The sequence below is a fragment of the Loxodonta africana genome, chromosome 25, assembly GCF_030014295.1.
Source record: "Loxodonta africana isolate mLoxAfr1 chromosome 25, mLoxAfr1.hap2, whole genome shotgun sequence".
Taxonomy (NCBI): domain Eukaryota; kingdom Metazoa; phylum Chordata; class Mammalia; order Proboscidea; family Elephantidae; genus Loxodonta; species Loxodonta africana.
The window spans coordinates 31,678,303-31,694,775 of NC_087366.1; positions in this window are offsets into that span (position 1 = coordinate 31,678,303).

Sequence of the window (16,473 nt, forward strand, 5' to 3'; positions counted from 1 at the left end):
GAGAGAGGATAGCCCTGCTGACACCTTGAGTGTAGACTTCCAGCCTTCATAACTGTGAGACAATAAATGTATGTTGTTTTAAGCTGCATTTGTGGTAATTTGTTATGGCATCTCTAAGAAACCAGTACAGACCATGTGATTCAGAAGACTGATACTAGAGTTATCTTGTGCAGGGAGCAGATGCTTTGTAGAGTTTAACGGCAGGCCTCAATAGGAGAATCACAGAGTATACCTCTAGGATTCTGGAGCAAGGCCATTCTATATATAGCAGAAAACTACACCATTTGAAAAAACAACTTCAGGCATGCTATTGGCCTTGGCAGTACTGGAGCATCTGATCACAAGAAATCAAATGAGCACATGGCCAGAACTGCCCATAATTAGCTGTTTTCTGTCAGAACAATCAAACTATGTGGTCAGGTGGACCCAGCAGCAAATCACCATAAGATGGAAATGATTCATCTGGGATTAAATGTAAGTGGGGCCAGAAAGTAGAAATAAGTTGTGTGAGCAAGTAGTCTAGGCCCCAATGTCACTCATCACTTTTGTGCTGGCCTCTCCTCCAGCTCACTCTGACTGCATAGGTTACGTCATGACCAGTTGAAGGGCAAGGACTGAGCTTGGTTAATGGATGTGTCATCTTGTTGTATTGATGTGAGCTGAAAATAGACGGTAGCTGCAGTACTTGAAAGTTAGGAAAGAAGAGAAATTCTTCCAATGGGCAAAGCTCCAGGAAGCACACCTGGTCACCCAATTGTGGAAAAAGAAGAGGCCCATGGTAAGAATATACAGAGACTTATGGGAAATTATGCATAGCTTAGCTGGTCAGTCATGGTCTGGAAAGCGAAAGACTAGGAAATTGGGACAAGAAATTCTTGGCAGAGACATCTGGATGGAACTATGAGAGAATATCACATAATGGTGCCTAAGAGCATCACCATGGAAAAGGCTCTAAACAACACAGCAGACATAGTGACTCAGCAAGTTCCTATAAACCACTCCAGTGCTGGCACAAGGGGTACGTAAACAGAGTAGCTAAAATGGCAGAAAGGGAGGCTATGCATGGCCCCAGCAGCAGGAGCTTTCACTCATCAAGTCTCATCCAAATGTCCAAACTGCCAGCAACAGAAACCATCACTGAACCCTGATACAGCACCATCCCTTAAAGAGACCAACCAGCCACTTGGTGGCAGATTGATTTATTTTTATTAGGATGACAAATATTCTCTGTATGAGTTTGCCTTTCCTGTCCATAGGGCCTTAGCCATTATCTGAGGACTCGTGAAATATTTATTTCATCTATCTACAAAGGATCCTGTAGACGTTAGCCCAGATGAAGGGAGTTACATTATAGAAAATGATGTGTGGCAATTGGCACATGGAATCCACTGGTACTATTACACACTGCACCACTCAGAAGCTGCCAGCCTGAAAGAGCAGTATATGGCCTCTTAAATACGTTGCTTGTAGGTGATAACCTTGTGAGGATGGGTTGCCATCCTCCTGGAGCCAATATACAACCTAAAGCTATGACAACTGTATGGTGATTTGTCCCCATAGGTATAATACATGGGGTTGAGTAGTAGTGGCCTTACTTAGTAACCCTCCCTCCCCATACCCCACCTTGAGTATTTGGGCTTCCCATCTCTGTTACTTTAGGCTTTATGGACAAGGAATAGAGCTATCATCCTGGCATTGATCCTGATTATCAGGAATAGGAACTGATGTTGCCCAATGAAAACAAGGCATTCAAGTTGTCTAACAGGACATTCTACTGGAACATGGTCTACCTGGCATTCCGGTGATCTACTGGGACGTCTTTTGGTATGTCTCTATCCAGTTTTAATGGTAACTGGACAAGTACAGCTGCCATGGCCTAAGAAGAGTATGGTAACCAGGGTCTCAGACCTCTCAGGAATAAGGGCCTGCGCCATCCCAATGGGTAAGCCACCTAAATGAGCAGAGGCCCCAGCTAAGGGTTGAATCTAGAATGGGCTAAGTAGAAGGGATGATGATTATCAGTTATAACCTCAAGAGCAAATTACAACCCTCTCTTAAAAATTTCCCCCTGAAACAAGACCAAACAAAATCCTGAAGAAACTGTTCCCATAAGGGACAAAATTTATAAGAAGCAAGTAGATCTGAGTGGTGCAAGGGGTGTACTGCCTGTATTCTGTGGTGCGCTGACCATGTTCCCTCTTTAGGGACAATGACCCCACCTCCCAGGGGCTAGGAATATTAGCTGCAGATGGTTCAGCTATGTCCTTAGCTGGGCAACAACCTCAGCTTCAGGAAACTGCCTCACCCAAACTTTTACCCTCTGAATCCCCAAGGAAATGGCCTAGGAACAATGGCTGGCTGATGTGGGGATACAAGGCCCAGCCCTCTTGTCTCAATTTGGGACAGCTCTCAGCTCCAGAGCTCCCTGTAGGATCAGCTGAGGCCTCATTTGAAACCACATCTCAAGTCAGCTTCTCCCTCTGCCCAATCCTGCCTTCCTCTCTTCCTTACATGGGTATCCCAAGAGCACTGTCCAATGAACCTTCTACACGCAGCCCGCATCTCAGGTATGTCCCCAGGGAACCTAAACTATCACAAGCACCCACTTTCTCTGAAGGAACTTCTCTCCCAACTCCAGTCATGTGGCTCCAGCAGGAGGAAACACCACAGCATCTTTTCCTCCTTGCACCTAGTGGCCCAGGGATAAATTGGTGTGTTTTCCAATTGTGGAGAGATCCAGTCTTCAGTAAATGAGAATGAAGGCAACAAATAGAAAGGAACAAAAATTAAGAGAAAGAGTCTTGATTTAAGTCACTATTAGAGGTGTCCTAGGAGCCCTGGTGGTGCATTGGTTAAGCGCTCAGTTGCTAACTTAAAGGTCGGCAGTTTGACCAGCTGCTCTGCAGGAGAAAGATGTGGCAGTTTGCTTCCACCAAGATTAAAACCCAAAACCAAACCCACTGCTGTCGAGTCAATACCAACTCATAGCGACCCTATAGGGCAGAGTAGAACTGCCCCACAGAGTTTCCAAGGAGTGCCTGGCGGATTTGAGCTGCTGACCTTTTGGTTAGCAGCCGTAGCATTTAACCATTATACCACCAGGGTTTCCCCACGAAGATTAAAACCTGGAAAATCCCATGGGGCAATTCTACTCCATACTATATGGTCGCTATAAGTTGGAATAGACTGGGCAACAAGTTTTGGGTTAGCTGCCCTAGCTCCTGCCTGCCTTAGGATTTAGTTTTTCAGTTTTCTTTTAAGTCTCTAAGTTACCACTCTCTCCTTATAATAAATATCCCTTTGGGGCTTAAGCTAGGTTCAAATGAGTCTCTAATTGTTGCAATCAAGAGGTTCTAACACAAACCCCTAGCTTCAGTCTTAGTGTCGCTGTGAAGCTGTCACTGGTCTCTCCAGTGTACAATGATCTATTCCCTTCCTGGTAGCCTGTGGCCCTGGGGTACCTGAACCCTACTCCTAGGTACATGGCTGCATTTTGCATTAGTCTTTATTGTTTCATGATTTTTCTCACCTGCCCTCTAGCTCGTCAGCTCTCTGAGGGCAGGGCCCATGCCCAATGCCTCGTTTTTGTCAAGAGCCCCCTGTGACTAGAGCTGCCTGTCACCAGTGGCTCTTTTTCCTGCAGTTAGGGGACTCTGCTTCCCCTACTGACTGGCCTTAGATTAGCCACACCTGGGGACTGGCTTCCTCCATAATAAGATGTGAGAACTCTCTAGCTAATACAAACATAGCCTAAGTTATCAAAGTCCTTCTTAGTCCTTTATCCTTTATGTAATTGTTAATTCTTCAGTTCCTGGGTGCTCCCTGATGCCTTGGACTTGTGACCACCTGCCTTGTTTGGCCCTCTCATAGGAGATACCTGCTACCACACACACAAAAAACCTAGACTAGGAGTCAGGAGACCTAGTTCTGGTCCTGGGACTGCCATTCACTGTCTGTGTGACCTTGGACAAGTCTTTTGACTCCTTTATACCTCAATTTCCTCATTTGTGATACTACCTATAACTGCTAACACATGCTAAGTGCTGACTTCACGCCCAGCACAGCGCCCGGATTAGAAAATAGACTTAGACAATTTATGCAACTGTCTAAGCCCACACACCAACAAGTAGCAAGGCAGGAAAAGATCTTGGATAGGTTACTACTGGAGCCCATACTTAACTTGCTTGTCCCAAAGGTCTCCAGTGAGACATTCTCTGGTGTCCTCCATCTCTAAAATTCTGCACACTGTCCAGCTGTCCAGGTTGCACTGCCCAGGCTCATACTTTTCTCTGTTCTGAGCACTTGTCTGAGAACCCATCTTAATCACAGCATCCTGACTGAGCCTCAAAGTTGTGAGACTTGGGGTAAATCATTGTTTCTGGGCTTCTTCCCAGAAGACTCAACAAATGAAAGAGATGGGCTTTAAATTGGGCTTTCGTGCCCCCTTGGAGAATGCAGCAGGAGTGCCAAGAGTCATTGATTCCTTGAGCTAGAGGGACACTAATTTGTCACTTAGTCATTCCCCTTGGCTCCATTTATTTCAGTCAGATGGACATCGCCCCAGGGGAAAATGTTGGTTATTTTGTGTCTGACGAGGGCTGAAGATGTGACTGTTTTAGGAGAGCAGAAAAATGGCACAGAGCTCTCTCACTTTAGACCAGGTAGGTGGCAGATCAACATTCGAAAACAGGGGGCACAGGGAGCCAGGAAAGCCTATTTTTGGAAGACACAGTGGGACAGCCGCATGAGCCTGTGAGAGGATTTTTTTCTCTTGAAAATACTTTTTAATGTCTCAATGTTCCACTTTCCCGGGAATTGAGCAGCGGCTGCCTTTCAGAGGAGCTATAAATAGTCCTAGCAGTTTGAATAACTAATGTGGTGCAATGAGGATAGGGAGGGCCAGGTATTCTGGGGAAGCCACACATCTGCCAACCACGGGCCTAAAAACACGATGACCCCGGCTTGGTTGGCAACACAAATGCAGCTGGGGAAGAAAAGGGCAGGACCAACTCCCAAAGAGCCCAGCAGTGTGGGTAGGAGGGGTTTTTGCTGATAGTCCCTGGGGGGACTTCAAAATGGAGCAGAGGACTCGAGCATGAGTGGCTGGCTTGCCTGAGCTGAAGGTGCCACAATGGGAAGGGGACTGCGGCCGAGGCCAAGGTCACACACAGCCTGGGGTAGGAAGTGAGCCAAAGCAGCTGCTCTCAGAGCTGCTGTCAGTAAGCTGTGACCCAAGCAGGGATGTCACAGTGGGTAGTGCCAGCTCAACACCTTCCCCACAGGAACTGATGGGCTCGTGTTGGCTTCCTTCAAGAGGTGCCTTTATTGATCTGAGTGGCTTATCCCAGAACCCTGGAGGTTCTGAGACACAGTGGACGGGACTCTTCTTGGCAAAGATAAACAGAAGGCGAGAAATCAATATTTTCCTATGTGCAGATACTTATACTGAGGCTTAGTGATCGTGGGCCCTGATGTGGAATTATGTCAACAGTTGAGCAGTCCCCAAATGACTTTGTCTGGCCCCATGTTATTGAGCCCCTGCTCCTGTTACCATCAGGACATCATATTCTAGCCTCATTTTTCTCCACCTTCATCACTGAGAAGCGAAACACTTGTTTTGAGAGACGTGCTTCCAAACTCAAGTTGCCTATGAGATGCCCGAGGAACGATCTGCCTTGAGGCTGGGGCATTGGGCTGTGCCCTTAAGGACAGTGATGCCTAGCTACTTTTATGCCAGAACCTTCTACCTCATCCCTCCAGGGCAAACTCAGAAATGGCTCACTTAGTGGCCAGAGGTGTGACTCATAAGCACTGGACTGTTTCCTCATTTTCTTTGGCTTGCAGGAAAAAATGCAACAGAGGTGCTGCCAACAGCTTTTTCCAGGGCATATTAGTATTTTTCTCTTCTATTTCCACAGAAGTCCTGTCCTGATGTTCTGTCACCTGTGGGGAAAAAAGATCTTTGACTCACTGAAGACGACTTCTATAAAAACCCTCTGGTCTTCGTGCTTGGACAGGGCAGCTACACATGTCATTCCAGGCCCGCCTACCCGCTACTTAAAATCGGTAGAATGTCAGCGGGCACCCGAGAACAATCTCAGGCATTCAACTGTGTGTTGTTGTCGTAGCATGCCTATAGTGCTTCTTTGGCATAAATTCCAAAACAAAACTTGAGGGGCCCCCATGGTGATCGCACACAGAGAGAGTCTGATGCCTCTGTCCTCCAAACTTGTTCTCTCATTCACAGACCCCAAACCAGCAGCTGGAGCTTGTGAGTTAGGCTGTGTGCAGACATCTGTGAGAAAAGGGAAACCACACAGCCTCTTTGTGTCTTACTGGCTGCTTTGTTGTCCTATTTACTGCTGAGATCTTGTAACTTTTCATCAGGGCTCATGAAAGTTATGCGTTCTGATCAGTGAGGACTGTGATTTCTTTAATTGCGATAAACGCCTTTCAATCACAATTTGAAGGATTACTTAAAGTGAAGTTATCCTTGGAGGAATAAGAGAGAGGTTTACTGCTTAAATCCATATTAAGGTATCAGACCCTCCAGCAGGATTTGGTGGGTTAGTTTCATGATGGAGGGAAATAGATAAAAGGGACATAAAAGTGGGAGGCTGTATCAACCCCATGCCAAGCCAGGGATGGCCAGCAGGCTGCTCCCCATGGGACTTCCTTGGCTAAAGCCTAAAGCTGCTACTCCCTACTGGCCTTGTACCCCCCCAGGGCATCAGAGGGGTAGTGCACACAGAGGCAGCTTTGCCTGCATTTGAGGGACAACCAATGAGGTTCCCTGTCCGAGGCCCTGGAGGAGGCTCATAATCTTAGAGGTATTGATCAAAAAAGCATTAAGAAGGGTTGCCCTGGATGAAAGAGCGGGGAGTGACCAGGAGGGAGGGCTAATCAGGCATATCCAAGCATTGCTAATGCTAACAAGCTCACTGTGGCCCTGAGCAGGTGGCAATATTGATTTTCACCCCAGCGCCCAGACATTGCGGTGCAGCACATCATGAAATCCAATTAGGCACAACCTTGCAGCCCTAATCTCTGTTATCTTCCATGTCTGACCTCTTTCTTCCATTCTAGCCCTTTCTCCTGCCATCCCTCCACTTAGACAAGACCTCCACTGCTCAAACCAGATGGATACATTGCTTAACCTCCTTGAGCTCATGTCACTGCACCTGACTTTTCCTCTCTGCTCACACCCATTCTTCTGGTTGGAATCTCCTCTCTTCTCACCTCTACCTATTGAAATATTACTTGCCTTTCAAGGTCCAACTGAACGTCATTTTACTCACTCATCATTTTAACTCACATCTGTTCTATCTTCGCTGAATTCTACTTTGTACCAAAATTCCTACAACAATCCTGTAAGGCAGAGACGATTATTCCCACTTTACAAATGAGTTCAGAGAAGCCAAATCACTTGTCAAGGTCACACAAAACTGACAGAGCTGGGGATCAAATACAGGAATGAAGTAGTGAATTAATGAGAGACTATACTCCCAATAAGCACATGAAAAGATGCTCATCATCAAAAGTCATTAGTGAAATGCAAATCAAAACCACAATGAGATGCCACTTCACACCCAATGGGATTGCTATGATAAAAAACACAGACAATAACAAGTGTTGGTGAGGATATAGAGTAATTGGAACCTTCATCCATGGCTGGTGGGAGGTAAAATGGTGCAACCACTCTGGAAACAGTTTGTCTTGTCAGTTCCTCAGAAAGTTAAACATAGAACTGCCATATGGCTCAGTAATACTACTGAGTATATATACAAGAATTGAAAATATAGTCACACAAAAACCAGTAAGCATATGTTCATAGTAGGACAATTCATAATAGTCAAAAGGTGGAAACAACCCAAATGTCCCTCAACATGTGAAATGATAAATGAAATGTGGTATATACATACAATGGACTATTATTCAACCATAAAGAGAAAAGAAGTTCTGATACATGGTACGATACGGATGAACCTTGAAAACATTATGCTGAGTGACATAAGTCAGTCACAAAAGACCACATATGGAATGTTCAGGATAGGCAAATTTGTATGAGTTTTAACCAATGGGGAACAGATGCAAAAGTGACCAGCTGAATGTGGGTCAATGATATCAGCTTTCCATAGAGTCCTCCTACAATTCAAGACTGGAGAACAGAGTGGGCCTTTTGGCTCCCACCCTGAATTGAAGAGCACATGCCCCCCAACAGGGCTGACCTGACATCTCTCCAGCTGCATGCAGAGAAGCTAAAGGATGGCAGGTGTGCTACCCACCCTCTATGTAGGGAGGTCCTGTATGGAGGAGTCTACCACCTTGAGACTGGGAGGGCACTGAGTCCACCTCACCTGTGTACTGTCAGGTATGAGAGAAGAAATGAGATAGAAGGCACCTGCACAAGTCCAGCACCAATGGAAAAACAGAGTCCAGGGGCTGGGCTCTCACCAAGCTCACCCATCTCTAAGCCAGCCCTCCTGGCAGACAGTGGAGGAAAAGGCTGACTGCCCTCCTCCACACTTCCCTGCAACGGCAAAAGTGCTAGTAGACATGTCCTGCATATGGTTCAGTTGGGAGAAGAAAAATGTTCTGGTACTACAAAGTGTGTAACCTCCAAATCTCTATCTCTAGTCCAACGTTCTTTTCTCTGCCCAGGCACAAATTCAAATAGTTGTCGACTGGTCCTTTCTAGATGGATGGCCCATAAACTAAGCACCTCCACAACCACAGTACGCTTCCAAAGCTGCCCTTCCCCCCAAATCCCACCCACTTATACAATTCCTCTCATCAACTTCTCTCAAATCATGCTTTCTTCTCCATTCCGGCTGCCATATTTTTAGTTCAGATCTTCATTGTCTTTCACCTGGTAGGGCAGGGAATGATAGTTCTCCCCCAGTATTTATTTTCTTCTTCTTCTTAAGAAATAGAGTTCTCAAGTTTCATTCTTTCAGCTGCACACAGTGGCTGTCCCTCAGTCTCCTTTGCAGCTAGGGGTGGCAAGTGATCAAATCCTGACTGATGGGGTGAGTCATTTGTGACTTCCAGAGAACTTCTTTTTATATACACACAATTTTATTTATTTTGTTGTTGTTGTTGAGAATACACACCATAAAACATACACCAACACTTTCTACATGTACCATTTAGTGACATTGATTACATTCTCCAAGTTGTGTAACATTCTTCCCCTCCTTTTCTGGGTTGTTCCTCCCCCATTAACATAAACTCACTGCCCTCAAAGATTCCTATTTAATCCTTCCAGTTGCTGTTGTCAGTTTGATCCCATATAGATCTTAAAAAAGTATAATGCTCAAGGCAGTTTTTTTACTAATAAGCTAAACTGTTGTTTGGTTTTAAGAAGACTTTGGGAGATATTTTTGGTTTAGGGTTTAAAAATTATCTCAGGGCAATAGTTTCAGGGTTCACCCAAACTTCATGGCTGCAGGAAGTCTAGAGTTCATGAAAAATTGGATTTCTGTTCTGTATTTTCCCACTTTTGATCAAGATTCTTCTGTGGAATCTTTGATAAAAATGTTGGTAATGGTAGCCAGTGCCACGAGGTTTTTGGTTGTACTTAAGTAGACTCATCGGCTACTTTTTTTTTTCATTGTTGTAAATATATCTGTCACACCAGTTTTGCCAATTCTACTTTTTACAGAAGTATGACTTATTGACAATAATTACAATAACCAGCGGTGCAACCCTACCCTTAATCAATATAACATTTCCATCTCAGTTAACTCCCGCTTCTCCCCCTTTCTCCTTTCCCTGATAACCAGTAATAAACTTTGTTCTCTACACATTTGCCTTTGCTTGTCTTTTTATATAAGAGGCGTTACACAATATTTGTCCTTTTGTGAATGACTTATTTCACTCAGCAAAATGTCTTTCAGCTCCATCCACATTGTAGCATACATCAAGACTTCATTCCTCCTACTAGCTGAGTAGTATTCTATCGTATGTATGTACCACATTTTGTTTGTCCATTCATTGCTAAGTTGTCAAAGTTCCATATTTATTTTTCCTATTAGGTTCTTGTCAGATATACGTTTTCTGAAGATATTCTTCCAGTTGGTAGCTTGTCCCTTCACTTTTTTGATAAAAGCTTTTGATGAACAAAAGTTGGGGGTTTTTTTGTTTTAGTTTTTATGAGGTGTTATTTATTTTTTGGAGCCCACTGGCACAGTGGTTAAGAGCTTGACTGCTAACCAAAAGGTCAGCAGTTCGAATCCACTAACTGCTCTTTGGAAACCCTATGGGACAGTTCTACTCTGTCGTGTAGGGTCGCTATAAGTCAGAATCAGCTTGACAGCAACAGGTTTCATTTTGATTTTTTAGTATTGATTTATATTGTCTTTTGCTGTTTGTGTTTTTGTTATTATATTAGATAATCTGTTATTGAAAGCTAGGACTGACAGTGTTGCTCCTGCTTTTTCTTATAAGAATTTTATGGTTTTAGTTTGTATTAAAATTCATTTCAAATTTATTTTTGTGTATTGTGTGAGTCATGAATCCTGTTTCATTTTTCTGCAGAGAGCTTCTTAAAGGGAAGGAAGACGTCTTTTTTTGCCCTTTTCTTTCTTCTACTGATAGCTAGAGCTCAGTCAGCCATTTTGGACCATGAGGTGAAACCTGCACATGACGATCCCACAGCATAGAAGGAATTTGCATCTCTGATGATTGCGGAGCCACCATCCTTCATCCTTTACAAAATAAATACCTTTATTTACATATGTATGCATGTATTTATCTATTTATTTATTTTTTATCTATTGCCACAGGTCAAATCTTCTCCTAACACTCCTGGGTTACTCTAACACCTCCTGACTGATCTTTCTGCTCTAGGTCAGTGCTATCAAATCCACCCTTCGAGCTATCCCAGAGTCTAAGAGGCAGCTTAGGTCTCGTTATTCTCTTTCTTAAAGTCTTCCTCCCATAGGATACAACTCAGACTCATTAGTGTTGAATATAAGGCCCTTCATGATCTGACATCAGCATCTTCTTTAGTTATATTGTTGCTGCCCTGCCCCCAATACAATCTGCACTGCAACAACACAAAGTCACTGGAACCACTCCAGATTTGCTGTTGTATGTGTTACCCTTGCCCAAAATGCTCCCTCTGCCCGAAACATGCTTATCTCCTTTCCTGTCTGTCTAATTCAAATTCTCTTTGAAGATTCATCAGATGTCACCTGCTCTACATGGCCTTTCCAGACAGACTGTTAGTACTATGACTGTTATTAAGGAGTGCTATGGGTTGAATTGTGTCCTCCCAAAATACATTGTAAATCCTAACCACTGTACTCTTGGATGTAATCTCATTTGGGAATAGGATTTTCTTTGTTATGTTAATGAGGTCATATCAGTGTGGGGTGTTTTTAAACCAATTACATTTGAGATATAAAAAAAAGCAGATTAGGCACACAACAAGGAAACACGAATGTAGAAAGATTGATGCCGTGTGGAGAACACCAAAGACGTGAAGAAGAAAAGCTGAAAGAGACAAAGATTTTTTCCCAGAATGGACAGAAAAAGCTTTTGCTTAGAGCTGGCACCTAAATTTGGACTCCAAGCCTCCTAACCAATAAAAAAATAAATTTCTGTTTGTTAAAGACACCCACTCGTGGTATTTCTGTTATAGCAGAACAAAGAAACTAAAACAAGGAGAAAAGTAGGAAAAGATAATTTCTTGAATACCTACTAAACGTCAGCACTGTACCAGAATCCTTCCCAACCCTGTTTTCTTTAACCCTATCAACTACCCACTACGCTAGGAGGTAATTGTGGCTAACTCCATTTTATAGATTAGAACACAGGTTAAGGCAAACTACATTACTTGCCCAAGGTCACATAGCTAATAACTGGTACCAAAAAAATCAAACCTGTTGCCATCAAGTTGATTCTAACTCATAGTGATCCTATAGGACAGAGGAGAACTGCCCCATAGAGTTTCTAAAGAGTGTCTGGTGGATTCGAACTGCCGATCCTTTGATTAGCCGCCAAGCTCTTAACCACTGCTCCACCAGGGGTCCTAATAACTCGTAGAGACAGGATTTGTTGTTGTTGTTGTTAGCTGCTGTTGAGTCAGTTCCAACTCATGGCAACCTCAAATATAATAGAACAAAATGCTGCTCAGTTCTGTGCCATATTCACGATCATTGCTATGTTTGAGTGCATTGTCGTGGCTACTGAGTCAACCCATCTCACCAAGGGTTTGCCTAGTTTCTGCTGATGCTCTACTTTACCAAACACAATGTCCTTTTCTAGGAATTGGTCTTTACTGATGACATGTCCAAAGTAAGCGAGCTGAACTCTTACCATCCTTGCTTCTAAGAAGTCTTCTGATTGTATTTCTTCTAAGACTGATCTGTTTGTTCTTTTGGCAGTCTACAGTATATTCAATATTCTTTTCCAACACCGCAGTTCGTTTGTATCAATTCTTCTTCTGTCTTTCTTTTCATTGTCCAGCTTTTGCATACGTATGAGGAGGTTGAAAAGACCATGGCTTGGGTCAGACACACTTTAGTCATCAAAGTGACACCTTTGCTTTTTAAAACTTTAAAGGGGTCTTTTGCATCAGATTTGCCCAATGCAATGTTCTGTGGAGCTCTGCTATTTCCTCTATCGTTCATTCGTTCAACAAATATTTGTGGAATGTTTTCTTGAAATAACCCAGGCATTTTGCAAGAAGCTGGTGACCAAAAATGAATAAACACAGTTGCAACTTTCACAGATCTAGTTGGAGGACAGGCACACAATCAGGTAACGATACTGCCAGGTAGTAAGGGCCACCGATAAGAACACGATCCTGTGGTTGGGGGCTTACAAGCTCTTACTGCATTGAACTGAATACCATATTTTAATTATTTGTCTTGAGTACTTTGAGGGCATATCCATAGATCAATCTAACTATCTTTCTTTCCTTCCTTCCTTCTTTCTTTCTTATCACTAGAATTTAGTACAGGGTTGGCCATTTAATAGAAGCTTACTAATTTTTTTTTTTAATAAGCAGATGAATGAATAACATTAAATTTACCTCTCTGCTTTTACAGTCCTACCATCGTTTTTTATTCCCCGAAGCACTTAAGGGGGGAAAATAATTATTACATTTTCTAAATAAGTTTTCAAAGATGTCCCAAGATTTACCTCAACATATTACGTGAACTTTCCAATTTAAAAAAAAAAAAAAAACCCAAGATGAAAACTCAAAATATTTACAAACAAAAGCTTCCAATTTTGCTTCAAAGTTGGTAGGACATAGATTGGAACATAAAGATTGGGATATAATCGAACTCAAAGCAAGGGTCTTTTAATTACAAATGGGCACCTCCATATAGATTTAACCAAATGCGATTAAATCAGGGCAATGGGAGTGACCTATACAGTTGATTCCGCTGGTCCTTTGCACCTACTAGGATGTTGACAAGGAGGGACAGAGATATTGGTTCAGAGATATTGCTTCATGCAACAACATGGAGGAATCCCAAAATCATGTTAAACAAAAGAAGCCAGACACAAGATACGTAGCGTATGAGTCTGTTTGTATGAAGTTTAAGAACAGGCAAAACTAGCCTGTGGTGGTTGAAGTCAGAATAGTGCTCAGAAGCACTGACAGGGAAGGGACATGAAGGAACTGTCTGAGGAGATGAAAATGTTCTATGTCTTGACCAAGTGGAGGTTATGCAGGTTTTATACCTGTGGATAAAATTCATGCAGCTGTGCATTTTACTGTATATAAGTTATACCTCAATAATAATAATAATAAAGCACAGGTCCCAGAGCTGAACATCATGAGGACACATACAAACAAGCTGTATCCGTGGGCCATGCTGGGAAACCTTGCATACTACAGCCCTCTGATATGTTTACAAAAATATTAGTGTATTAAAAGCTTTGTAAAGTCCTGCAGTAAAGAAGTCTGTTTAACCCATTATATCATAAACATTTTTGATCATCGATTCTTTTTTCATTCTACCTATCATCCCGCAGAACGTGAGTCTGTGACTCAAGCCTTGGTGTTTTCTATCGCCTCATATGCATGCGAAAGCTGGACAATGAATAAGGAAGACTGAAGGAGAATCGATGTCTTTGAATTATAGTGTTGGTGAAGAATACTGAATATACCATGGACTATGAAAAGAAGGAACAAATGTGTCTTGGAAGAAGTACAGCCAGAATGCTTCTTAGAAGCAAGGATGGTGAGACTTTGTCTCCATACTTTGGACATGTTATCAGGAGAGAACAGTCCCTGGAGAAGGACATTATGCTTGGTAAAGTAGACGGTCAGCAAAAAAGAGGAAGACCCTCAATGAGATGGATCGTCACAGCAGCTACAACAGTGGGCTCAAGTGTAACAACAATTGTGAGGATGGCACAGGACTGGGCGGTGTTTCATTCTGCTGTACATAGTGTTGCTATGCATCGGGACCAACTCGTTGGCACCTAACAACAACATCATCCTGCAGAACATGAGTTTGGGAAATGGGTTGAATTGTGTTCCTCCACGCTATGTGTTGGAACCCTAATCCCTATTCCTTCAGATGTAATCCTGTTTGGAAATGCGGTTTTCTGTGTTATGTTATTGAGGCCATACCAATGTAGTGGGTGTCCTAACCTAATCATTTCTGATTTTTAAAAAGACCAGATTATACAGATTTGGACACCTCTGAGCATCACCTCTGCATTGTGCCAGCCTGAAGCCCTCCTTTTAGATGGAATGGGATAAATGATTTGAATCAAAACCCACTGCCATTGAGTTAATTCTGACTCATAGCGACCCTATAGGACAGGGTAGAACTGCCAGATGCCAAAAAGACGTTGTCCAGAAACTCCTACAACTGGAGTTGTTTCTGTGAATTAAGACATTGAATCTCCAGAAAGCTTTTAGCTAAGAAAGAGGATATAATAAACGACAAAGTCATGGACATTTTTATTTGTTACCAAAAATTATCTCACTGCAAAGTGGAGTCCTATAATAATGAAATATTGGTCAGCAAGTTTGTAAAGGGGAATGGAAAGATTGGTGAAAATTACTTTCTGTTCTGTTTAAAACACATTTTGTCTTGTTCAAATATATTTAAAACATTTACAGGGGAAAGAACTGACCTCTTTAGTTAGTCCTCTTCAGGAAATTGCAAGTAGAAGCTGTTTACTAAAATGCAGAGGCCCATAACTTAATAAAGGATCTTTTTTCAATCCTAAAATAAGCATTATTTGGGGCGGGGTAGAGGGGAGGTATGCTGAGAGAGGAGATGAGATGGTAAGTAGCCTAGTTTCAGAGTGACTACAAAGTGGGGGATGAGATTTCTTGCATACACCATCTGTGTGCTGTGTACAGCGAGTGCTGGAATTAACCCTGGATACAACCCACAGATCTCCATATGTATTATTGCAGAGACAGCCTGGTTTCATAGTGACTATAAAGTGGTGGTGGGGGAGGTAAAATATCTGATCATGGTTGGTTTGATTCCTCTCTTCCTTCCCTAATTCGGTCTAATTCCAGGCTCTACCAGACAAGGGAATTTGTCGTTGCAGGAGGACTTAGAGTTGTTGGGCCATTCTATGAAGCACGTGAATTTTAGTCTCAAATCACAACTTGTTCAGCTACATCGGGCTCCCCCCAGCCCTTCCCAAACTGCTCACTTAACCTCCTACTTATCTTTCAGATCTCAGTTTATCTGTTAATTCCCCAGGGAAAACTTTTCTGTCCTAAGTCTAGGTTAGGTGCCTGGTCTATGCTTTCATGGAAGCATGATCTTTTCCTCTGTAGCTGTCCAGCTGAGTTTGTAATGATCTACTCATTGGGAATCATGGGGTCCATATCTGTCTGCCCGTAGACAATTAGCTCCATGTATGCCATGTCCGTTTTTACTCGCCATTGTACCCCAGGACGTAGCATAGTGCCTGGCACATAGTAGGATACTCAACGCATATTTCTTGACTTAAGTATGTAGTGTATGAAACCATGTCAGAATCACTTTGGGTTTTTTGTTGTTGTTGTTTTAATTACTACAACTTTCACTTGTATATATGTACACTCAGTCTTCATAGTTTTTTGTTCTTATAATTTGGCCATTTGTTCACAATTTTTTAAAAAATTAGAGTATCATCAATTTGTTGCCAAGTGTTATGGGTTGAATTGTATCTCCCACAAGTACATGTTGTAAATCCTAAACTCTATGCCTGTGGTTATAATCTCTTTTGGGAATGGATTGTCATTCTTATGTTAATAAGGCAGGATTAGTGTAGGGTGCCTCTTGAGTCAATCTCTTTTGAGATATAAAAGAGATTAAACAAGCAAGCTAGGAAGCAGAGATGGGAGAAGAGAGATGCCAAGCCATGTGAAGATTGCCTGGGAGCCCAAGTTCAAAGAGACAAGGACCTTCCTCCAGAGCCGACACAGAAAGCCTTCCCCTAGAGCTGGCACCCTGAATTCAACTTCTAGCTTCCTAAACAGTGAAAAATAAA